The sequence below is a fragment of the Panulirus ornatus genome, chromosome 61 (assembly GCF_036320965.1).
Source record: "Panulirus ornatus isolate Po-2019 chromosome 61, ASM3632096v1, whole genome shotgun sequence".
In the NCBI taxonomy this organism is placed as follows: Eukaryota; Metazoa; Arthropoda; class Malacostraca; order Decapoda; family Palinuridae; genus Panulirus; species Panulirus ornatus.
In genome coordinates this window covers 906,627-933,705 of record NC_092284.1, presented here as the reverse complement: position 1 = coordinate 933,705, position 27,079 = coordinate 906,627, and the positions used below count along the sequence as shown (strand labels likewise).

Here is a 27,079-nt window from a genome sequence, read left to right as displayed (position 1 = left end):
CCTGACCATCATTATATCCTCCCCATCACACGATCATAAGCACCCCATGCTTGACTGTCATTATTTACACATCACATTAACACAAAGCGACGCACTTGCACGAGACAGTTTCTCCCCAGCGACGTAAACATGGCGGTAGTACAGTAACGACCGTGGGGTGAACATGTTCATCTTGTGTATCACTGAACGCTTTCTGTTAATTATGGCCATCATCGACTCCCCTGGCGTAGCGGGTCCTGACCGTGGCGCAATCACGCGGGTCGCCGCCCAGGGCCAAGTACACTAGTTCGAATCCTGGTCGCGGCAGTCTGTCCACAGTCAACCCAGCTGTTCATCCTCCCTTAAGGGTTGGTCGATACAAACAGGTCCCTGCCTCAGGGTGCCCGCACTTCATCCTGGGATGTGAAGGGGTAAGGGAGCGCAGGTAAATCCAGATCTTACACACACGACTTCAAATATCAATATAATAGATAGATACTTTCTCTACTGCCTGGTTGTGGTTCTCTACTGATTGGCTGTGGTTCTCTACTGCCTGGCCGTGGTTCTCTACTGCCTGGCTGTGGTTCTCTTAATTAAGAGGGTAAGACTTTATTCACCACCTATTGGCTGCTGGACCAGCGTCGGGGTGGTGTGTGTGTGTATGTGTGTGTATGTGTGTTGTGTGTGTGTGTGTGTGGGGGGGGGGGGGGGGTTGAGGTGTGTGCTGGTGACGACGTGAGGTGATCGGCCCTTTAACTTAACCTTGGACCGGCCCTAACCACCCCACCGTGTGTGTGTGTGTGTGTGTGTGTGAACCACACCCAAACCTTCTTATCCTTCAACTAGTCACGCCTCTATCCCTAACTACCCTTAACCTTCTAGAATCACCATGTAGCCCCTTCATTACGACCCAGTTACCATCAACCAGCAGTACAGTACAAGCCCTAACTACCCACCTACCAGTACAACCACTCACTAAAGGATAACCATCTACACACACACACACACACACACACACACAGCCTCCCCCCCACCAGGGTCAAGGCCGACCAACTTAAAGTATAAATATCAAATCATGTGAACAGTAAGTAACATTGTCCCGCATCCTATCTTTTCCCCTTTTAAAACTTACACTAAGTTTTTTCTTCTCGTCTAATGAAACTTACAGCAAATCTATTTTCTAATCAAACTTACGTTCAATCTAGCCCACACCTCGCAGTCGTATGTGCAAGTATACAAACCGTATGTAACCACGGAATTGCTCTTGTGAGTCACATCTATCACGCAGAATACATCCTCGGTCGTTGGATCGTAACTGATCAGTTGTCATCTACGACGAAGAAAACATATTCCCGCCAAATTTCCCACCAATCACGAGCCTGGTCACGGGTCAAGGTTCCCCCGTGATTGGTCCTTCGGTGCGGGAGGCCACGCCCCTCGCGTCCTGTCATGCGTACTAGCCATTTTCTTAAAATCTATTTCATGGACCGTACTACGACATACGTCATCAGTTTTCTGTAAGAAATGGTTCTGTGGTTGGTTACTGATCATCCCTAGTGTCCCTGGCCCAATAATTCTGCCTTGAAGTTGCGTTAACTCAAACGTGAAGTGTAATTCAAAATACTACCACACCACACCACATTTTCTTTACATATAAACGCCGCTCTTTTTTGTACTCTGGGCGTGCCTGGGGTGTTAACCATCGTTAGCAAGTCTGTGTTCCATATACAGGATATATTCTGACGAAGAAAACGCAACACTCACAAAAGTGGATTTACATTCAAACGAGTCTGGAGAACGTATAATGAAAGTGATTGTGCGCATGTGTTACACCATGTTTTCTACACACGGTGGTTGATATGGAGGTACACAACAAGTTTTCTATACACGTCGGTGTTTGTCAACATACTCCCCGTTTTCTCAGAACGTTGGTGTTTTAGTAGTTTCGTGGTTGCGCCCCATGCAGCAGGGGGGTAAGATGGACTCCTTTAATCAAGGCTGTAATCCTTTCCGTCAGCTGACAATGCCTCCCTCGCGATGGAAACAACTGCAGGAGTCCGGTAACACCTTTCCCTTATACATCAGCGTTCAGAAATCGAACAGCCAAGTCTACGTCATGACCACAGACGCGTCTAACTGCCAATTCTACGCCATGATCACTGACATGTAACTGCCAGTTCTACGTCATGAGCAGTGACGTGTCGTAACAACCAATTCTACGTCATGAGCAATGACATGTAACTGCTAGTTCTACGTCATGAGCAGTGACGTGTCGTAACAACCAAGTCTACGTCATGAGAAATGACATGTAACTGCCAGTTCTACGTCATAGCCACTGACATGTCGTAAGAGCCAATTCGACGTCATATGACCTGTCGTATGTTCACAGCAATCTCTGCCTAGGCCGGCGTCCGTCCGTTCTACTTGGTGAGCGACCAACCCACACGCGGTGACCAAGATCGGCGCCCCCGCGCGACGCCCAAACAGCGAGTCTTGTCAACACCTGCCCGACCTAACACGACTTGGTAACCGCTACACTGGACCAGCACACGGTGAAAGGTCGAAGTGATCGGGTCAAGGGTCATTACTTCCTGACCTCACTACATGATCACCGTATCATACGTGTTCGTCCTTGTTCCCCGGTCAGTATAATTGTGACTGAAGATGGCGGCCGACTCGCCACCGACGGTGAACGGAAATTATCAACAAAAAAAAAAAAATATAAATCTACGAAAAAATGGAGAGAGGTTCGCCAGCTTCACTCTGCGGGGAAAGTAGGAGGCATTACAACGGTCAATCCTCATAGGGTTGGCTTCAACACACAAATAATGGGAAGCAGCAGCAGCAGCAGTCATAAGCCTTCCACAGATCCCAAACGTAAGTGTCCGAGGGACGCCTGCACCAGACCAAGTGGCCACAATTACACCAATACCACCATACATTCTTCACGGAGGTGGCAGGAGAGAAAACGTGGGGGTGGTTCTCCACTCTCACACTCCTTCTCGCACCCCTGGTCAAGGTGGAGGCTCGAACCACGGACCTGTGGCTGGCTGGCTTACATCATCATCATAACACCCCAGTACCCATCATGTATAGGCATGGATGAAAAGGAAAACACATGTATACATACATACAGGTTAGACAAACACACGCTCGTACATATACAGTGAAATACTACCCACACATTCACACAAACACAAACATACACACACAAACTTTTAAATGCCGTCATGAAACATTCATATAACATCGACGTCCATATACACTCTCATACACACAAATATACATATCTATACAACCTTGGCATCAATATGGCGACCCACACACACACACACAGGCACATCATTCCATTTCCAATCTTCCCAGAGTTTGTGTGTGTCATAACCCAGCCATTTACAGTCCTGGAGGCACTTACGTCTTGGGTAACCAGGTCTACAGTGGTGCTCCAGGCAACGTGTATATCAACCGTCTGCTCTACGTCTTCGATCTCATTCTTGTACCTCCAATGATGATGTGATCATTGCACGAAAGTGCACTTGGGAACTTATTGAGTTTCATTTTCCTGTGGTTTTCTGGCGCGCGCGCGCGCGCACACACACACACAATTACTAGGAAGGCTTTCACTATTAGGAGTTTAATGTGAAATATGGTCAGTGTTTGCCCCTGGAGCAACACTGCGTAACCCTTTATGATGACCCGTCCCTTTGGGTCAGGTCAAAGGTCAAGTCATCCCACGCAAGTTTGCATCGTCGTTCTCAAAGGCGTTGCATGACCCAGTCAACGGACCAATGAAAACGTTTTCTAATAAGCTAATAACATGGAACTTACTTTGCTAACGACTGATCCAACGAACCTAACTATTGCTTACGTAATGTACTCAATTCGAGCCATAATTACCCAGGACAAGTATCGTGTCTTCCATAGCCCAACGAAACTATAAAACCAACCCTTTAATCTACGAGGCCAAAAACGTAAAGAGTAATAATACAGGAGGCGAAGACTGCCATAAGATGACGACACTTCATATCAAGTCACTGGGGAGGCCACACTTGACCCAGCCGCTGGCAACACTGCTAACGACACCCCCCCCCCCCCCCCCACACACACGAGCTCGTCTTGTTTTCCTCTACAGCAAAAATCATATTTACTAATGATTGAAACAAGCAACGAAAACAACAAGGATAATAACACGATCGTAGTGGGTGTGATCTGTACCATCTAACTACTCTAGATTGATGAGGGTCTGGAGTTCCAACAATGTTTACCATCATCTCGTACAAACATCCGGAGTCTCTAGAAAGACTCACATGTACACACACACACACACACACACACACACAGGACAGAGGGGCGATGTCTGCCTCAGAGGTCATCAACTCGTCGACTTTAGTTACATTTGTAATTCATCAGCGTCACTTGCAAAATACCAGATGTTAGATACACGCATATATATATATATATATATATACATATACATACAGCCACTCAGTATACATGGCTGAGCCAACACCGCCATCTTAGTGACGTGTGTCAAATGAGGACTAATATGGCGGGGGGGTGACCCCCCCTCTCCCCCCCCTACGGGTAGGGGGTGATACTACACCAGTTATTTACACAAGACGATCCCAACCCATGAATGCTACACCAGTTATTTACAAGGTTTAATTTACGTAAACAACAACTAATAACGACCAAAAACTTAAGGAGGACGGGAAGTGGAGCTGGAAATCCTCCCCTCCTGTATCATCACTTTCCAATCATAAGGGACAGAGGAAGAAAGTGATTGGAGAAGATTTCTTCTTACGAGGCCCATGATGCTACCTTGCTAAAGAGGGAAATGGCGATAATGTAGAAATCAAGCATAACCGTAATAAATACATCATCCCTGGGGATAGGGGAGAAAGAATACTTCCCACGTATTCCCTGCGTGTCGTAGAAGGCGACTAAAAGGGGAGGGTCAAGTCGTGGTCAAGGGTCGTATACCATCGTGGTCAAGGGTCGTACCGTCGTAAACCCAGCCCCAAACGTCTCGTCCTGCCTCAGGACCGTACAGTCGTGCCTTATAAGAACTTGCAAACAATTCTCAAGTTGGCCTTCCAATGTGACGGACGCGCCGCCCGCGCGCGCATGACTCACGAAAATGAAGCAAGAGGCGCTCATCTGAGACGGGGGGAAACAACCAGGTGGCCAGATAAATAACACAACACCTAACAACTCCTGCTGGAAATACGTGCGTTGTAACCTGAAATGACTAAACTACCCATTAGGGTAAACAATGAAGAAATCTGCGTCTATACAGAGAGAGAGAGAGAGAGAGAGAGAGTGTGTGTGTGTGTGTGTGTGAAAGTGACTGGGCGAGAGTGGAAACTGGAATACCCACACAACCGAAAGGTATAAATTATAACCCGTCACTTTGTGTGTGTGTGTGGTGGGTGGCACAGCGAGAGGAAAAGAAAACGAGAATCACACACATACAACCCGCCGACCGGGGACACTACAGTATTTCCCAAGAAAACGGATAAAAAACAAGAAAACGGGTACAGCCAAGAAAACGGGATACAGTCAACAAAACTGATGTAGACTTGCAGAATCTTCCCTAGTCTTGTTGATGACGGATATTAACACGACCCGGGATTAATCTCTCTCTCCGTAAATACAGGTTACAATCATAGCGAAACGCGTAGATACTTCTCAAGTCTGCATTTGGTCACCGGTGGAGTAAGTCAATGAAAAATACGGTCTATCAAACATACAAGATAAACAAATACGTGTCATGTACCAATAAAAATAAACGGGAGAAAATAGTAAACAAAAATGTAGTAGACTAAACAGAAATAAACTCAAATAAAATAATTGTATTGACCACACTATTATAGCACTCTCTTCCGCTATCATTTCTATCGCCAAGAACTCTTACCAAACTGTAAACCCACTATGTCACCTTTATGTACCCTCAGCTCAAGGGTGTAAAATGGCCTATCTTGACCTTAATAATCATAGCGGAATCTAAAACCGATGTTGATAATGTCAAGTGGGTACGGCGTGTGGGTGGCGACCGTATCTGTCCAACACTTGAATACGACGGTACGGCCCCCGGGGTACGACGGTACTGGCCCCCCGGGGTATGACGGTACGGCCCCCTGGGTACGACGGTACTGGCCCCCCGGGGTACGACGGTACTGGCCCCCCGGGGTATGACGGTACGGCCCCCTGGGTACGACGGTACGACCCCCGGTGTATGACGGTACTGGCCCCCCGGGGTACGACGGTACGGCCCCCCGGGGTACGACGGTACTCGGCCCCCGGGGTACGACGGTACTGGCCCCTCGGGATACGGCGGTACGACCCCGAAAAAACGAAGGTACGGACCGAAAGCACGACCCTGGGGGGGAGGTGTGTGTGACGACAGATCCTGGCTAATGACTGCACGACCCTTGACCACCAATCAATACGGTCACTCGACCTCTTTAAAGGTCAGAAACACAGGTCATCAACAGAGTCGAACGGTCGTTTGCCAAACGCTGGACCAATCGTACTGGAAGGATTTAACGCGATTCAGTGGACGGACACCCTCTGTATACAGCCACTGGGGAACTATAGATCCCCTTCACCCCACTGCTGTGGGAAAGGTCGGGTCCGCCATACATGTGATCAAAACACGACACCTTCACATATTTCCTCACGTGGTGGGCGGGAGGGAACCAGCTAGGCTGCACTAGGCCAGCCCCAGTGACTTTAAGCAAGATGCCCACTCAGTGTGGGAAGACACACACACAGTTACGACAGTGAATGTGGACAGGATATTGAAGCTTAAAAAACTTGTATCAATAGTGAAATTGAAGAGATGTGGCCTCATCAGTAAACAGAACTCCCTCCCGTTACGGTACAAATGTGTCATTACAAGCTGTAGTCAGACACAAACGTACAGTCATCACCACAGACAGACGGACAGAGGCCACAGGTACCATACAGGTGACAAGAACCAAATTTGCTCCAGGATTTCCGGGAAGGCGGGCTCCCAAGTATGGTAATACACCATAAACAGACATTTCGTCCCAAACTGTAGCTTGAGCGACTACGACTCCGCCTGCGACGCCACCACCACGACCCTGGCTTCGACTAGCGATAATACTGGAGACTTTCGCTTACCGAACACACTGAGGTACTTGTGTAAATACTGCATCTAATGGGAAAGTTATTTTGATAGGAAATGCACCAAATAATTCCACGCTAACCTTCGGCACTGCGAAATCACTTTAAATTACGGGGTTATATTCTCCATGACGCGACCCGGTGTTAATGTGTACTTCTCGCTGGGTCAGGGTCGCATAATGGATCCGGCAAATCATTCAAAATCACATATGGACAACTATATGATGATCATTACACATGATGACAAATCTAACAGAGTTGACTTCCCATGCTGAAAGATCTTTCGTCAATTTAATAAGACGATGAATAAAAATTGCTCAGACTTGGGCTAACGAATTGGTTTACAGTTTCCTCAATCTGTATATTGTATTCATACTTTCCAAGCTGTTCTAAACGCATGTATGTATAGTTTGGTATATTATACAGGGCATCTAAAGAGCAAACGAGGCCATTACATAGTTAATCATCTCGCTGAGGCGGGAGTAATAGTTAGGTATGAAAATTAACACATTTACTTTCAATTTTACCTGAACGTTAAATGTAGACACAGAACCATCATCATTATACTCTGTGACAATTACACACGTACGTACCATTATCATCATTAACGTTATGACCCCGCTTCATGGAACTCTGACCCCAAGTGCTCAACCACTGCATTATAACGGCCAAGGTCAACCACCCCAACCTATATATAATATATATATATATATATATATATATATATATATATATATATATATATATATATATATCCTTAAGGTCAACTTTTCGGCATCCAAAGTAAGTTTAATGACCCCACTCCACAGACCATGCTATTAATTACGCTCCTGACCCATGAACCCCGTCTGTGTCTCTCCTGCAGCGCTCGGGAAACCAGCCACGTCCACCGGGTGGGACCACAAGACAAAGTGTGGTTAATTTGGGGCATGTCTGTGTGGGGTGAAATCTGTTTTGATGCCACACACAGGGACCAACAAGCGAAGGCAGCAAATCAAACGAATTTCCCCTCAAGAGCTGTTACAATATTTGACTATCAAACAAAAGCTGTACACAATGAGTACATCAAAATGCAGAGAACTTGTGCTTAATATTTTCTTAATCATGAACTTTCTATAATATGCAATACACTGTCCAAAAATAAGCACACCTGTAAAGGGAGTTCATCACGGTCGTATAACTACTAAATTTAACGAGAGGGGCACTAAAGAAGATAACTGGCTAACAGCATCATTCATGGGGTATGTCTCTGCACAGACCATACATCTGAAACCACACTCCCCAGACAGACAAGGGTTACACTTTCCCGTCTACCCTCCGGACATCACCCAGCCTTACACCACGACAGACACACCACATCAACACATCCCAAGACCCCTTGACGCCCTACATTTAACTACTAATTTCTGGTCCGGGGCAAGCTTGTACCGTCTGTGACATACCTACACACTAACAGACAATAAGTTGAAAGGCGTCATGGGGTAAATATATAAATCATTTTGGGGTTTAGCAAATCATAGTCGACTACATCCGTACGTTGTAAGTTATGGGTTATTTTCAATAAACTAATGGATAATTTGATAGTGGTGTTGAACAATATTAATAATAATAATAATAATAATGCAATAGCAATAATAATTCAAAATAACAATAACGAGTCCAGAATGAATACGTCTTATATATTCCTTCTCCCGCACTTATCGAGGTGGAACGTTCTATCTACCTATAATGACGACATTAACGCAATAATTGAGTAACTGGAGGGCGAGAGTGTCGAGTGTGGTCGGTATATTTACATAAAAGTCTTCCCCCGGGGGGGCGTGTGTGAGGCGACCCCTCACCTGGGGTTCTCGTCTGTACACGTCTCTCAGACATTGGACGTCGTCATACTCTGGTCTCTTGGCCTCCCACACACAAACCAACCATCCTCCAGGTGGGAACCAACACTCCAGTGGTTTGTGGTTTTCTATTACGTGGGTTCTCCCCCCCCCCCTTCCCCCAAGGGCCGGGAATGACCCCCTGAGGGTTCAGGGGTCACGGAGGTCACCTGCCTGCTGGCGGAAGCAACCTCAGTCTACAGCATCCGGGCCGTAACATCATCGCTAGTCACGAGAGAAATAACCCAACCCAACCATTTTCAGAGTGAGCGCCTACATTCATATAAGAATTTTTCGTCATTATGATTAATATTATTGTACTTCGTTGTACACGCAAAGGTTTACACAGCAAAACTATACACAGGGAATTATCAGTCAATTCATGAATGATTACGTCTTTATAAATCATTTACTTAAGTGTTATTTACATCAATTCTCAAATAGAGTCAATACACAAATATTCTTTTAACTGGAGTATATGTATTTTTTTATCTATAATTCTGAAAGAATGACCCAACCCACCCACACACACATGTATATACATAAAGGCCCACACACGCACATATACATACCTAAACATTCCAACGCATACATACATATACAAGCAGACATATATATATACACATGTACATATTCATACATGCGGCCTTCGTCCATTCCGTGAGCTACATATATACACACAGCTCACACTGTAAACAATTGAGACGCACCACCCAGACGCTGGCGTTGCGAGAGGAAAACATGTGAAAGCCAGAATGCGTCGTCGCCCACTGCTGGTGGGAGTCAGTTATATGGATTAACTGCCTTCGATCACGTCAACTACATGCCTGACAACCCCCGGATTTAACAACAACCAAACCCTTGCCGCTGCTTCACGCGTTGATAACAACCGTGACGTGTTGTTTCCGTAGTTGTGTGTGTGTTGTGCTGGGTACAGACACACATTCTCGTGCCAGCCACAACACACACACGGGATCAGGCCGTCTACATGTTGTGGGACATGGCGAGTTGTGCCGGGAAAATTACGGTGGTTGTAAAAGCTCACAGATGATCATCCCAGCGCACGAGTTGGTAAACAACTGATCGCCATTACATTCCCTCAAATCAACCAGTGGATAACAAATTTCCTCTTGTTATATTTACCTGGCAACACTCAGGAAGAAAACGGAGGAACAGTGCGTCGCGCTATTTCATTCCTTCCTTAACCCTGACTACCACTAACCAATCAAATTCATCTTAACCTAATCTTTCAATGCTCAAAAGATTAATAATCCCCCAAGCAATTTACGAAACAAACAGTTTCGTTATAAACCAGGAGCAGCAACATGACTTGTACACTGTAAGGTTTGCATGGAGAGTTTAATGTTGTTATAACCCCTCGCTACGACTCTACCTCACTCTATGTGAGGTTATAATTCCATTGTTACATTAAGACAAAGGCGGAGTAGACTACGGTAGAGCGAACACACAAAACATTCCGGTGTAGGAGTGAAGACGCTGTGAATATAGGCTTAGGTCTCTATATAAAGGTAATGACGCGAACCACCCAACTCATAATTGAAGTCAGGCATTCCAGTCGGCTGGTCGGGTCACACACCCGTGAGCACGAATCGCTTCCCAGCAAATGTAGGAAGTTGATGTTTTCGTATCATTTCTTGTCCAGATGGTAATTCCCTTCACGCTTCACCTGCTCACATTCATACTTCCCGTTTTCTCTCGTATGATCGTTACTTCCTAACAAGCTTTCTTCCACACCCCGTCCGTACCAGCATGCTTTACAGGTCGTCCAACTTTCGTCTGACTCATAAACTTAATTATTTGTTATCCCTGTTTACCGTACACATGTTGAATCAACATATCAACATAATTAATTAGCACGAGACGGGAATTTCTCCCAAGACTTGCATGTGTGTCGACGACCCCTCTCTCTCTCTCTCTCTCTCTCTCTCTCTCTCTCTCTCTCTCTCTCTCTCTCTCTGCACATGAATGTGGTGCCGCCTGTATAACTACACAATGGTCATCCATCATTACCACAACAGCCAATCATCATCTACCGTCGCAATTTCCAATATGGCACTTGCTCTCAAGTGGCTATTATACACTTTCCTTACGTCACCTTATGGAATTACGTACCAAGATAATTGATGTGATGTTAGGAATGGAAATATTGTGTTAACGGCAAGATGGCTTACATATATACCCACAACTACAAACGTAAATCAACAACAAACGATACGATTTTGAACATCAGGGATGACGTGTTTATGTATAACGAATTTCATATAACGAAACAAATGCAAATCTAGCCAAGGTTATACATCAATATATATATATATATATATATATATATATATATATATATATATATATATATATATATATAACGAATTTCAATAAACTTAAAAACTACCAAAAGATAACCATACCCAATTTCTTGCATATAGCATCTTACCTTGCCAAAACCAAACCTAACTACACTCCTAAAGACTAACCAATCAAAACGGCATCATTGTACCTAAGTAATGTTATATATGTTTGTGCAACAGTCCATAGATACGGCATCTGTGATTAAAGCATACACATCACAGAATATGGAAAACAGTGATAATATATAGCACAAAATATAAACAATTATATAAGGGCAAAGACAGAAGACGTTAATGACAATGGTATAAATACAGTGGCACAACATAACACGTTCCACATAATACAGAATATCAAGGATCATTCTTGTTCAAGACTGGTAATTAACAATGATACATACAACAAATATAACACAAGGCCAGAATGCGTCACATACGAGGCATAAAATACATAGGATGTAACTGTACTGGTGGAGACGAATCACGCCATAAAATACAGTAGATATTGTAGTAATGAGAGATGACACGCGAGACATTACACATGACGCACAACATGCCTCACACCTGAGCAAATTTCGCGTTGAGTTTAATATCCTTATGAGCAACACTGTCAAGTGACTACAGGTCTGTATATACCCCAGGCTTCAAGGCCTGAAATTACAAGTTTCAGGGCACTGACCAACGTAATGTAGGACATTACAGGAAGCAAGAATATGGAAGAACGCAAATATTTAAAAGCCTAGTGATAATTCTAGCCTTTTTCAAGACGCTTTATCAAAATGTAAACATTCATTAATTCTCCCAAGAAACTTCCACTAATGAATAATAAATAATATAACAGCAAATACTGACGAGGTTGACCAACTGTCAGCCTAGACGGGTACAAGATTCAAACTGTACATCCTTCTGTCTTAGTAATTCCCGTCGCATGTGTTATAAACAAATCCAGTTGTAGATGGCTTGTTGCTCTCTCGGTAACTCATGGGTAAGCAAGTCCTTCTGCTCTGGCTAATGAGGCTGTTGCGTCGTCAAGCTCAAACAATAACGAGCAAATGAAGTTGTTCACTTACCGTCTCGAACACCCGAGTCTGTCCAGCCCTGGTGGTCCCGGCGGCTCTGCCAGATGTACGACCCAAACATTATATACCTTCAGGCCTGAAAGAGATAAAAAAAAACTGTCAGCTTCAGTCTGACTGGAAAAGGAAATTACAGCTTTCTGTACGATGATGATTTTATAATCATATGATGGAAACTGGACCAGCAGCGGCCTCACACGGGCTGCTAAAGGTTCAGACAACAGAGTATGGGACGTACTCAAACTTATGATGGTAGAGGACTTAATGTTACCTACATAACAGAGAGGAGACAGTAACTACATGACGGACGATATATATACATTAACATATAATACTTTGTTGCTGTCTCCCGCGTCAGCGAGGTAGCGCAAGGAAACAGACGAAAGAATGGCCCAACCCACACACAAATATATACATACACGTCCACACACGCACATATACATACCTATACATCTCAACGTATACATATATATATACACACACAGACATACATATATACACATGTACATAATTCATTGTCTGCCCTTATTCATTCCCGTCGCCACCCCGCCACACATGAGATAACAACCCCCTCCCCTCGCATGTGTGTGTGTGTGTTGAACACCTAACTGGTGGTTTCCGTTACAATAACGACCAAAGTTACAGGAAGGCAGAGCGGAGTGACCCGCGCATGGTCAGTAACCATCCCTCTTAAAGGCCCCCCCCCCCAGTTTGCGCAGCGGTCTTCACGCACCACGCGCACATCAAGAACCGTACAGTAAATGCGACTTGGCCAACTCCCGGTACCGCATGGTTTACTTTACGTCTTCAAAAACTGTAACCTAAAGAGTCTACAATCATAAAAAGGATTCCGGGAACTACATACATTCCTAAGTCAATCTGAAAATTTAATAAAAACTGCATTAGATGCCAAGTGCTGCCATCTAACAACAGACGTCGAAATCATCGCAACGGGAAAATATTCGTCTATCACTCTCTCTCTATTTCCATCAACATTCGCTCATGACTGTGGTTCAACATGCAATATAAAAAATGTAACTGTACAACATATAGTCGAGTTGAGAATACATATTAGTCCTAACTGTTAGCAGTCTGCGGTGTTACTTTACCATGTTCGAGAAAGCTTAAGTTATTCACATACGAACGATTCACAATCACACACACACACATTATATATATATATATATATATATATATATATGGTGTTACCGGACCCCGCCTGCAGGTGGTAACACCACTAATGATTGACTTAATATCTTTCAGCTGAAGAGTATACAGCATCGGAGAGGATCTTACTACCCCGAAGCACCCTACCTTATCCTGCTCCCGAGTGTAGCGCAGCCTAGAAGCTCGCAGGAGCCTACACAAGTGGGGTCCCCTCGGGGCTGTATACGTCATGAACAATGCATTCTAGAAATAACAGAAAATGTGATGCCTGCCGCGTCCGTCCAATCTTCAAAACATGAAGTGTGGCAACCCGCCCGCGTCCACCGGCCAACCAACCGGCAGACCCGTTCGTATCCCGCTGAAACCCGGCATCGCAGATCCCACGATTAGTCGCTCTTCCTCCACCTGCACACGTATGATCGTAGTATGGACGTACGTGTGTGTGTGTGTGTACAACTTAAAACTTCGGCCGTGTAATTACAGGTAACAGTAATGCTGTACTGTGCGTCGTACGACGATGAACGACGTGTGTGTGGATGGAATTCATCTGGATATGCGTCAGGCTACGCCTCTCGCGGAGAATAAAAAAGCAAAAGAAAACGGTGGTTGGGCTGTGAGACGCGGGAACGACATGGCCGCGACTCTGGGAGACATCCAGTACAGTTACCAGGAGATAATGGTAACTACCTTGTTTGAGGCCGGAACCATGGGGAACTGCTGGGGAAAACAGCCCAAGACATGGGAAACAATATATATAAAAAAAAAGGTTTAAACTGGAAATAGTTTACATCAGTTTACATGAGAACGACACACAACAGGACCGATTTGGCCCACGACTGGGTTGTCTGGAAGAAAAGTTTTAGAAAATATAATTCCGTTTTTTTTGTTTCTTTTTAAGCCATCACAAAACTCCCCGCTGCTGCACATTAGCCTTTTAATGTCCCCGTTAACGTTGTCGTTTATACACATTAGTCTAGCGGTGGTGAGCGGGCCACCCCGCTTAAAAAATTGATCAATAGAAAAATAAGAAAAAAAGTCACCATCCTAAGACTGTTAAAAAAAAGGCAAGTTTACCAATTTGAATAATAGTTATCCAGTCTGCCGGCAGACGACACGAACGCACACACGCACGAACGCACAGCGTATCTTTCTTCTCCCACGCCCCCCCGCCCGCCCAGGAGGCAACCAACTTCCCGTCGACCACTTCACCTGGCCACGACACGTTCCTCGTGAGCCTCGCCTTCCATACAGTAAGCTGACCTTGGAACTGACCCACAAAGACCAGGTCAAAGGCTATCATAACAAAGACGCGTAACGGCGAGGTGAAAATAAAAGGGTTGTGCAACTCTAGGACATGAAAACAACTTGAATGCCATCCAGTACTTCAAGTTTTGTAATTGATATAAACGAATAATTTCTTTCAATTTACGGGAAATAGTAATAAAAAAATATCATCAAATAGCTAAACAAAACAGAGACAGCATCAGCGGTCAACAGCGAATCCTAAAACGCTCCACAACAGGACTTCCGTTGCTCCCACGACTCATTTAATCCACTACGGCGATTTACCCAGTAAATCCCCCCCCACCCCGTCCTGGGAACGGCTTAAGTAACAGTAACGGTGATTACCGGGTAGTTATCACGGGCAATGACACAGCCAGGATGGCCCAAACCGACCCATCTGTACGTAGCAATCCAGAACACCAGATATGGATGCTGCTGCCACGCACGCACGATAGTATGACTGGGAACAGCTTAACATGGCTCAGATCATCCGGTTTTGGTAACAAGAGGTTTATGAACACTCAAAAGGCCCAACGGACGGTCCTACAATTTTGACATTCACGTAGAATGTGTGTGTCTGTGTGTTTGTAGGTATGTGTGAGCGTGTGTGCGTGAGCGTGCGTGCATGTATGTGTGTATGTATGTGTATATGTATGTGCATATATGTGTATACGTGTGCGTATATTTGTATGTGTATATGTATGTATGTATGCATGTGTGTGTGTGTGTGTGTGTGTGTGTGTAGTGTAAATACTGTTTCTACATCTAGTGAGCCTGGTAGTGTTCTACAGTTTCCCGTGAACAACTGATCATGGACGCTACATTTGGGCTTCGTCGTCTCCCAGTTGGACGCTACGAGGTAAATGACTGTTTACTTCAACAATAGGAAAACATGTATACACACATCCATCCATACAGGTGCTACCGGACTCCGCCTACAAGAGGTTACACCGTGAGTGAAACGTTACCTTCGGTGAGGTTGTATCACTGGGAGTACACACACACACACTCGTCACACAACTTTCTCACTCCAAAGGAGTCTGCATTTCCCTGCTACTGGATGTAGGAAAGCCCTGAGCTACAGTAGGAGCCTTCAGGGAAGGTCCTGGGTAACACCAGGACTCTCATAGAAAATGGTCCTGGGTAACACCAGGGCTCTCATAGAAAATGGTCCTGGGTAAAACCAGGGACTCTCTCAGAAAATGGTCCTGGGTAACACCAGGGCTCTCATAGAAAATGGTCCTGGGTAACACCAGGGCTCTCATAGAAAATGGTCCTGGGTAACACCAGGACTCTCTCAGAAAATGGTCCCTGGGTAACACCAGGACTGTCATAGAAAATGGTCATGGGGTAGTCATAGATAAATAACCGCCTAACAGGTCACCAAAATCTGCGGAAATGCGAAATCTACTCCGAGTAAGGACAATGGCTAGATTAGCGTGAAATCCTGACCACCGTGTATTCTGTCATGCATCCCCACACACACACACACACACACACACATGGGGGGGAGGGTCGAACAGCGACATCATACGTCCATTTATCAACACATTTAAGACAAAGGCAGGAACAATCGTGAGGACTTGAACACGGGCAAGAAACTTGACACGAGAACAGGTCGTCCCCTGCGCACATATCTGGTGGAGAACGTCACGAAACAAACACATAAATCTGCCTGCGGGGGGGAGCGCAGAACACACGGGGGGGGAGGGGGACGACCCCACCAATCCCCATATTTTTTCCCCCCAGCGACAGGACGAACCACCCCCTCTCTCTCTCTACCCCCCTTGTGAGGTAAGCACGACCGGCAGGACAAGAAAAAAAAAAAAGAGGCATCACCCACAATGCCCTCATACATGCAAGCAAAACACACAAGACAGAGATTGTGTATAACACCATCACACGCACAGCCGTTACTGATACACGAACCGTAACAAGCAGTCACCGTCCAGACTGCCCATAACCAACGACTCATTAGTAACCCCGAGTGAGTGCATGAGGTTATCAAAGACCATAAGACGTGGACGGGAGGGGAGGTGGTAGCGAGGTGAGGAGGTGACGTCATGGGGGGGTGCGTGGGCCGTGGTAGTGGGGGAGAGGAGGGGGGTGGGAATGCCCTGAGAGGGGGTCGGGTGGGGGTGGTTCTCCAGGGTGGGGTTTAGCGAACTCCTGGGTGAGGTTTGGCGTGGGTATAAGGAAGGGGGGGTGGGGGTTACTTTGGCCTGGGGATGGGGGGGATGGGGCGTTGGGGCATTTGGGAAAGGGCGGGGTGGGTGGTTCGAACTGGGGGTGAGGTTGGTCTGGGCGCGGGTTTAAGGGGTAATGTTTGAGTGGGGCATGAAGTGAGGGGCGTTGAAGGGGGGGAGTGGATGTGGGCGGGCGGGTGTGTGTGTGTGTGTGTGTGTGTGTGTGTGTGTGTGTGTGTGTCAGGCTATTAGGTTGGGGGAAGGTGGGTGGGATCGGCTGGTCTCAGGACCGACCACCCGTCCTCGTCTTTTGCACCTTAAATCTATAATCATAATCTCACAGATTCGTAATATAAACATAACAGATGCTGAGGGAAAGATGTCTTAGAGAACTGGACAGAAAAATCCATCAAATAAATGCAACTTCAATTAATGTATCGAAGCTTATTAGACTCATTAATATATAATGGATCTTTCGTCTTCAACCAAACGTATTGACAAAACATTTCCTAAGAACCAGTATTATAACACTTGTTCTTGTTCTACTGTTCACTAGGTCACCTCAGCCCATGAGAACACGTCAATACCACATGTTCTCTATAATTTCAAAATTAAAATTTATGAAGACAGTAAGTAAAGGATAAAGTCGTGTAATTTTAGTTAATTTACTGCGCATTTTTCTTGCCTATTACGGTTTGCTGGGTATTTTAACCACATCCTTGTAATGCCAAGGCATCCACGGCAATGTTAAGTGATTCTGATCAATACAAAAAAAAGTTTTGAAAACATTCGGATAATAATCTGCAAACTGACAGTTGAAAGTTCCTTCAAGCATCTCTGAGGGTTTAATAACGCGTACTTTAGGTTATACATATATTTACCCTAAGAACATCCTATATATAGATTTATCTAGCAAAAGAAAATCACTAGAATACCTCAGATTAGATGGGAACTCACTATTTCTTTCCATCGCTGCTCACAATTTATCTAATAATTACTAGTTTGAGGTACTTCACACTTGGGAGAAAATGAGGGGAAAGGCCGGGAAAACCTTTATTTTATAAAAACTGTGACGATACATTTCAGGCGCCACTCAATTTGTGGGCCGGCCAACATCGGTATATTTCGTTACATATACATTTCACAAAGTTTACGTGAATAACAGCCAATGTGTGCGTATGTACAAATGTCGATATGCACTGAGCCAGATTATCTTTAATGTTTCATCTTAAATCCAACAGTTTCTCCACCTCAGCGAAGTAGACGCCAACAACGAGGGAACAATGGCCTACTTTTCACACTGGCAAATATTATTACCAATTACGATTACGTCAAAATTACACAGAAAAAGGCCTCAGCTGCTGTCACTGATAAATGATACAACACGCTAATGAGAATTATCAGCCTTGATCATCCCGACCGAATCACTTAACTAATGGCCAGATTAACTTGAAATCACTTGCCCGTGGACGAGTCGAAGTGCTTCTTAAACAGGTTTGTTGACGTATGGAATGAAATCAACAATCAAAGTGGTTGAAAGCAGCGCCGGAGATCCGTAATAGTCCCGTCTTTGATAAATATTTAGCTTCACATCCGTGACTTAATATCATATGAACCCACACAGTTACGTAAACCTAGTCATCTATCCCATCTTTTCTCGTGTTACACCCAACCCCGCATTACTGGAATCTTCCACAACCACAAACAGCCTCGAATTGATGACCTACCAGTCTATTGCTGGTGGAATTCTCTTTGTATAAAGGCGTCAAGGGCAGGCAGGTGTGTAGGTGTGTGGGAGGGAAGGCGAGCGTGCTGGATGGGCAGGAGTTCTGGGAGAATAAATGGCATCACGGAAGCGTAAATATAACCAAACATGAATCTACACACATGTATAAATATGTAATCAACACTGGTTATGGGGAAGAGAACGCTTACATGTATAAATATGTAATTAGCACTAGTTATGAGGAAGAGAACAGCGAAAATACATACATACAGATATACATATATATATTGCAATAAGTCACAGATAGATATATAGATAAATAGGTAGACAGATAGATACAAGGATATAACCAAAGTTATATTACTCGTGTTCCCTCCAGCGTCCGTCATGCACGCTAGCTATGTGGCAGCAAGGACATCCATGCGGTCATGGTGGAAGTCATGACACAATTAAAAATGACGCCATCGGACACCACGAGGATAGATGGAGAGGCGCGCGACAGGACAAAGGAAACGAAGGGAAAATTGGTGGCGTTCTAACAAAGCCTACACAAATACTACGTTAAACCACATACATACGTGGGGGAGGGATGGCGTTCCAACACAGCCTAAACCCATGCTATGTTAAACCACATAGCGTGGGGCAGGAAAGCGTTCTAATATAGCCTACGTAAAGCCACATACGAGCGTTCTAACAGCCTTGACCCATGCTAACATAGCCTAAACCCATGCTAACATAGCCTAGACCCATGCTAACATAGCCTAGACCCATGCTATGTTAAACCACATAGCGTGGGGCAGGAAAGCGTTCTAACATAGCCTACGTGAAACCACATACGAGCGTTCTAACACAGCCTACACCCATGCTATGTTAAGCCACATACACCAGAAAAGAAAAACGTGTATAGAGAGTATCATGTAATCATCATTCTTGTTTTCTGGTCAAACTGGTTGTCACGGAGGATCCTAACCTCTGAAAACTCCCCCGCGTCCTTGACGTGTTAACCACTTAACAAGCACTCGAGCAATGCTCGCTGGGGGAGACTGGGGGAAGGAAAAGGGGGAGACAGGGGGGAAGAGAGAGAGAGAGAGAGAGAGAGAGAGAGAGAGAGAGAGAGAGAGAGAGAGAGAGATCCTGAAGTAAGATCAGAGAGAGAGAGAGAGAGAGAGAGAGAGAGAGAGAGAGAGAGAGATCCTGAAGTAAGATCAGAGAGAGAGAGAGACCCTGAAGGGGTCATGCAGTAAGATCAAACTCCTCTTCAGAGAACCCCAACACTGTGCTGAGAATTTGGATCCGCCACGCATGTGGTGAATCCAAGGTCAGACTTCAACCCCTCCCACCCACCATCACCCCCTTCCCCCTCTCCCTCACCTTCCCAAATGGCTTCCCATCTTCATAACTCGCAAGAGAAAAAAAATAATGAAAAGAAAATTTGCTCTCCCAAGATGTCGTTCTATTTGGCAAGACCAGCTCAAGGGTGAAATTAACTGACGAAAGCTTGGGAAAATGTTTAGATAAGATTCTCTCTACCTCTAGGTATCAGAGGGCAACCATTACCTTTATTCTATATAAAGAACTTAATATAAACATTTAATCTAGCAGACAATTATGTATATACGAGCCTAAAACCTTATCTAACCTAACCTGGTCATGTATAAAACGTCACGTGGTTTACCCACGTCTCTCTAAACCTAACCAAACAGGTTTAATATTTATCATACCAAAACAATGCAAATATAAATATCAGTCAATAGAGTTTTTACTACACATCTCATATGGTAATAAAACTATGCAAATATAAATGTCATAATAAAGTTTTTACAACACATAAAATTATAATTTATAGAGTATGAAGTAAAATTCGCCTTTTGATATTACACCTAATATTGCTATACCCTTATCAGTAATCTTCAAGAATATTACACCGAATATTACCGTACCCTTATCTATCAATAATTTGCAAGACTAACTACAGATAAATGATAAACCAAAATTACCGATGATAAGTTTTAGAGCGAGACAATAAACCCGTGGAAAACCAGAGTGAGGATTATGGTAAACCAAGAAAACATATCTACACTAACTACGTTATTTAACGTCGTTTACCACGACAGCGTGACCTTCGGGCATACCCAAGGATGGCATCGGCGAGGTCAAGGGTCATACCAGTGACCTGAAGGGTCGTACGATCGGCCTCGGGAGATTTCGAGACTCCGAGAAAACCAATATGGCGGCCGGCCCGGATCAAGAGCCCGCCAACCCCATTTCTAAAATCGACGATTCTAACATTATAACACAATGTCCCATATTTACCTTCTCTCTGGGACGTCACGGGTGTCTGGGATGATGAATGACGACCATAGTGTCTAGAAGACAAGCAGAAAAATCACATCAAACAGCGTTAGAACAGTCGACAGGTCTTCCCGCCATCGCGACCCGCTCGAATATGATCGACGATTGGCAAGTTCGAGAAACAAGAAGATTAAAAATAGTCTTCAAAAAAAAATTTTAATTGCGTTTTATTTCTAATATACTGCTCAAAACACCACTGGTTAGAGTCAGACTTATATTTTTTGTTATTTTATTAATTAATCATACGGTCGATACTTAGTATCGGACGAAATAATATCAAAATATACATTTTTGTAAGTTGGTCAATAATGAAAAATGTTCCAAATTCTCCCTCTCGCGGATAATACTTTTAATATTCATTAATTACCAAGAAAAAGAATGTTTCTTTTGATTTATAGTCTACAAAAATATTGGTAAAATATTTTAATAGACAATTAACCAAGCAGAAGACTTAAATGATGGAAATTTTATATATTTCAAATTTGAAGATGGGTTTCGGACACCGTCGTTAAAAACAACACATAACTATATAATTAGATTATCTGGTTATCGAATGATCAACGATAGGAAAACCAGGTTTAATGAGGTTTAACGTCTGAGTAATACGAGGCTGATATTCAGAAAGTATCTGATCTATCAATATTCGAGGACTTCAAGATATTCGGTGTCTGATTCATACCGTGAACAAAATGTTGTTATTAATGTATTCTTAAGACAATTAAGGAAAACGAGGTGAGTAGTGACACCTCATTGAACTGTGGTCAAGTATTAGAACATTATCATGCCAGGATTACATTGTCTGTAGTGATATACTGGGTCAGGGTGTGTGCAGGTATTCCCATAGTTTCATAGTTCTCAATTGATCACATCTTCCTGTACTGCTCGAAGGTCAAGCTGACCTGTGTCTGACCTGGAATTATCATTTCAAACTTGTAATTGCGTCTGGCTTCAAGCTGGAATCCTAATTAATTTAAATAATATTTTTTTGTTTGCCATCAGAGACAACTGAAAACGGAGGAGGGAAGCTGTTACAAGACGAGGAGTTTGTTCCAAGTGTATCAGGGTCAAGGTCAGGTCACCATGCATTAAAGGTAGACCATAGTGATATATATATATATATATATATATATATATATATATATATATATATATATATATATATATATATATATACCATAATATCATCTCATTCTGAGTTTGTAAGTAGCAGTACAAGTGTAAGTAGGGGATGTAAATAGACTTTAACGAGGTAGTTCCAATTAGTGAGGACAATATAATACATACTCACGTTAAGTTTGATAATTAGATGTGTCTGTGATAATTAAAACACTTGAAGGGAACGAGCTACCATCGTACAACCATGACGTCTTTATGACCACACACACGTAACCATTCTTGTTACCTGATGTCATTTGCCCTCATAATGGCCACACTGCTTGAGTTGAAGGTCAACTGGGCCTTCTTCTTTCCCCTGTTTATGAGAAAAGGTATTTTCCCTGAGCCTTCCCGCGGCAACACTGCCAAATAACTATATATTTTCCTCGTTGAGTTTTGCCAAGTTGCCAGAACAGTAAGAGCTGGTAACACACTTTATAATATCCATTATAGACCAAATTTAAGTACTTAAAACATAAAATAATTCAATGGTAGATTTGTGTTTCTCGAGACATGGTCAACATGATTAACTACTGAGATATGAGAAATTACCTCACAAAGTCTCTTGCAATACGAAGATGATGCTAAATAATTTCATGGCGTATCTTAGCTTTAACATCAACCACTGACACGTATCCTCACTCACTCGCTGTCTCCTGCCATGTCTACACCAAAACACATCAATAAACAACTCAAAACAAAAGTAAAATTACACAAAATTGTATTATTCCTCCAAAATTGAATGGCGCATCAGCAACATGTCTTATATTATCCTTCAGTTTGGTTATAGATCAAGTGTGTTGACTAGGATATGATTAAATGCATTTCTTAACCCTCTGAGTATGTGTATACGCCCTTGGGTACCATGGGCTGACCTTTGACCTAATTCTAACAGGTCAGTTGAAGAACTAGGTCATTATAGTTGAGAGACAGTGTGGTACGACCTTCATGCTCAAGGGTCGTACTCAAGGGTCGTCAAAGTGGTGATGAGATTGTAAAGTCGTGATCCGGTCGTCAGGTCGTGATGAAGGGTCGTTCAGTCGTGCTCAGGGGTCGTTGAGTTGTGATCTCGACATCATCTGATGAAAAAGAAATCGCGAAGTAAACACAAGAGGGACACGAGCGGTCATGGTCGCCTGGTGAAGGTCGTGACGTCATAGCCAAGCCTCACACACCCAGGCGAACATAAACACAACAGTGATCACAACCTCACAAGTACAACATTCTTTGAAGAAAATGATGCACGTGGTTGTTATCACAACATGCACCTGGTTGTTATCATCACAACATGCACCTGGTTGTTATCATCACAACATGTACCTGGTTGTTATCATCACAACATGCACCTGGTTGTTATTATCATGAACTGGGAATACAAAAAAAATATATCGTAATTCTTAATTCTTCTATATTTCGTTGTGTGTCCAAGACAGCTTATCTTACACTTGGTTTCGCCTGAAGTAACCAACTCAATAACTAGTTTCATAACTCGTTTAATTTCTGTATTGATTAATGTGGATGTATATTTGAGATTGATATGATAAACCTTAATAAAAACAGTAAATTAATTCATTCCCTCGCAAGAGGTAAGTCGTGTTCACGATATATAAGACGTAAATTATGATTGATTTTGAAAATGGTTGTTTTTCTTCTCGATGCAAACTTATTAATGGATGTATTACTATATTATTGTATGTATGTTATTAATGGATGTATTACTATATTATTGTATGTATGTTATTAATGGATGTATTACTATATTATTGTGTGTATGTTATTAATGGATGTATTACTATATTATTGTATGTATGTTATTAATGGATGTATTACTATATTATTGTGTGTATGTTATTAATGGATGTATTACTATATTATTGTATGTATGTTATTAATGGATGTATTACTATATTATTATATGTATGTTATTAATGGATGTATTACTATATTATTGTGTGTATGTTATTAATGGATGTATTACTATATTATTGTATGTATGTTATTAATGGATGTATTACTATATTATTGTATGTATGTTATTAATGGATGTATTACTATATTATTGTATGTATGTTATTAATGGATGTATTACTATATTATTGTGTGTATGTTATTAATGGATGTATTACTATATTATTGTATGTATGTTATTAATGGATGTATTACTATATTATTGTGTGTATGTTATTAATGGATGTATTACTACTTTATTGTGTGTATGTTATTAATGGATGTATTACTATATTATTGTATGTATGTTATTAATGGATGTATTACTATATTATTGTGTGTATGTTATTAATGGATGTATTACTATATTATTGTGTGTATGTTATTAATGGATGTATTACTATATTATTGTGTGTATGTTATTAATGGATGTATTACTATATTATTATATGTATGTTATAGTTATTAGGTACGTAATTCATATTTCTATGTATAATTTCATAAAATAACATTTGTTTTTTAGGTTGAAGGCAGGTTCAACCTTACCTAACCTTAATTTGAAAGTGCTGTCCTAGCTTTAGTCCAGAGGGGTCAGGTCAGGTCAAGCCTAGCCCTAGTCCGGAGGTCAATCTTAGCCTTATGTAGGTTGTAGGGTCTGCTGTAGCCTAGATAGACCTGACCTAACTGTGGTCCGGTAGGTGACATGTAGCCTAGCCATGTTTTGAGGCATCAACTGTAGTGGACCACAGGGATGGTCAGGTCAAGCCAGATACTGGTCCATAAGGTCAGCCTTGACCTATCAGTGGTTAGGAGGGTCAGGTCAGGCTACATCCGGTTCCTTACCATGATAGAAGGGTTGACCTTACCCTCTGTAGCTCTCCATGTCATGTGGGAGACTGTCATGGTGGGTGTTGGGCAACGCCCTGGGTAAAACTGTTTGGTTTTAAGTGTGGAACTGAAAGTAAACATTTGAGGAAGACATTAACAAACACACACAAACTTTCACTTACGAGGTCATTGTTCATGTCTGAATTCATTGCTCCGCCGTAATTCAATTCCTTCCACTGCTTCTATGTTGATGTTTATATAAATTTGGGAGATGATAATCAATGTAAATTGTATTTATTATTATTAATTAGTTTGATCAGTTGCATACACACAGCTGCACAAGATGAATTTTGGTGTTTGTTTTCACTTGATCCACTGAACACGACGATACGATTTTGGAATTTTCCAAAGTTGACTTAGATGTTGAACACATTTGAATAACTTTTTAAGATCAAGGTGTCTTAACTGTGTTGGGTGGAGGAGTCAGAAAATGGGAGTGGGTCCTGGGCGGGATTTGTGCATCCTTTTATGAGGATCATATGAAAAAAATGTAAACCCTGAGTACAACGACTTAAACCCTGAGGACAACGACTTAAACCCTGAGTACAACGACTTAAACCCTGAGTACAATGACTTAAACCCTGAGTAGGACAACTTAAACCCTGAGTACGACCAAATAACTTCAGTAAACTCATGTAAGTTGTTGAGGAAGGATTCGAAGCAGTTCCCAGTAAACACTTGTGTCAACATATGGCGCAGGAGAATGTGAATTACTGACACATGAAGTGAGTATATCCGGGCCAGGCCCTCATGGTACATTGTGGACGCAGGTAACCCATCATATATATATATATATATATATATATATATATATATATATATATATATATATATATATATATATATATATATATATATATATATGTATGTATTCTTTTCTTTTTTTCTTTTAAACTATTCGCCATTTCCCGCGTTAGCGAGGTAGCGTTAAGAACAGAGGACTGGGCCTTTTTTGGAATATCCTCACCTGGCTCCCTTCTCTGTTCCTTCTTTTGGAAAATTGAAAAAAAAAAAAACGAGAGGGGAGGATTTCCAGCCACCCGCTCCCTCCCCTTTTAGTCGCCTTCTACGACACGAAGGGAATACGTGGCAAGTATTCTTAATCCCCTATATATATATATATATATATATATATATATATATATATATATATATATATATATATATATATATATATATATATATATATCAAACGGCCTTTTTACATTCTCACACGTAATCCAATCTAACAACCAATTAACCTGGCTTATCCTAACCTAGCAGTGTATCCAAACCTAATCCAACCAAACCTACAAACCAAACATAATCATCTAACTTAACATATGTGATCCTCTAACCCAACTTACTTTCCACAACTTCACACAGCCACTGTGAGTCAACACACACACACACACACACGAAGCCAAGATCCATTCCACCAACGTGAAGAAGGAGTCGTCATAATATTACACAAATTCAAGTCTTCAAACCTACATTTATGTGGCTTTTGTTCTCCAATATTTTGCTTCTTTGACAACTGGTGATTACTCTTGTGTTCTACAAGCCAAGCCTAGTGTACACCTGTGCCTCCTGTGTACTCCACACCCGTCCCTCCTGTGTACTCCACACCCGTCCCTCCTGTATACTCCACACCCGTCCCTCCTGTGTACTCCACACCCGTCCCTCTCTGTGTACACCACACCCGTCCCTCCTGTGTACTCCACACCCGTCCCTCCTGTATACTCCACACCCGTCCCTCCTGTGTACTCCACACCCGTCCCTCTCTGTGTACACCACACCCGTCCCTCCTGTGTACTCCACACCCGTCCCTCTCTGTGTACACCACACCCGTCCCTCCTGTGTACTCCACGCCCATCCCTCTCTGTGTACTCCACACCCGTCCCTCTCTGTGTACACCACACCCGTCCCTCTCTGTGTACTCCACACC

At 43.0% G+C, this 27,079-nt stretch overlaps 1 protein-coding gene across 1 annotated transcript in view; it reads right to left on the bottom strand.

The window, feature by feature from the left end:
* LOC139767469 (uncharacterized) overlaps positions 1 to 21,262 on the bottom strand; it is a 192,336-nt gene extending 171,074 nt beyond the window's left edge. The window contains exons 1-2 of the mRNA XM_071696882.1: positions 21,124 to 21,262; positions 12,442 to 12,526 (exon numbers count right to left, since the gene is read on the bottom strand). The gene's annotated coding sequence lies outside the window, so the exon portion shown is untranslated. The remainder of the gene's footprint in view (positions 1 to 12,441; positions 12,527 to 21,123) is intronic.
* Positions 21,263 to 27,079: the final 5,817 nt, after the last annotated feature.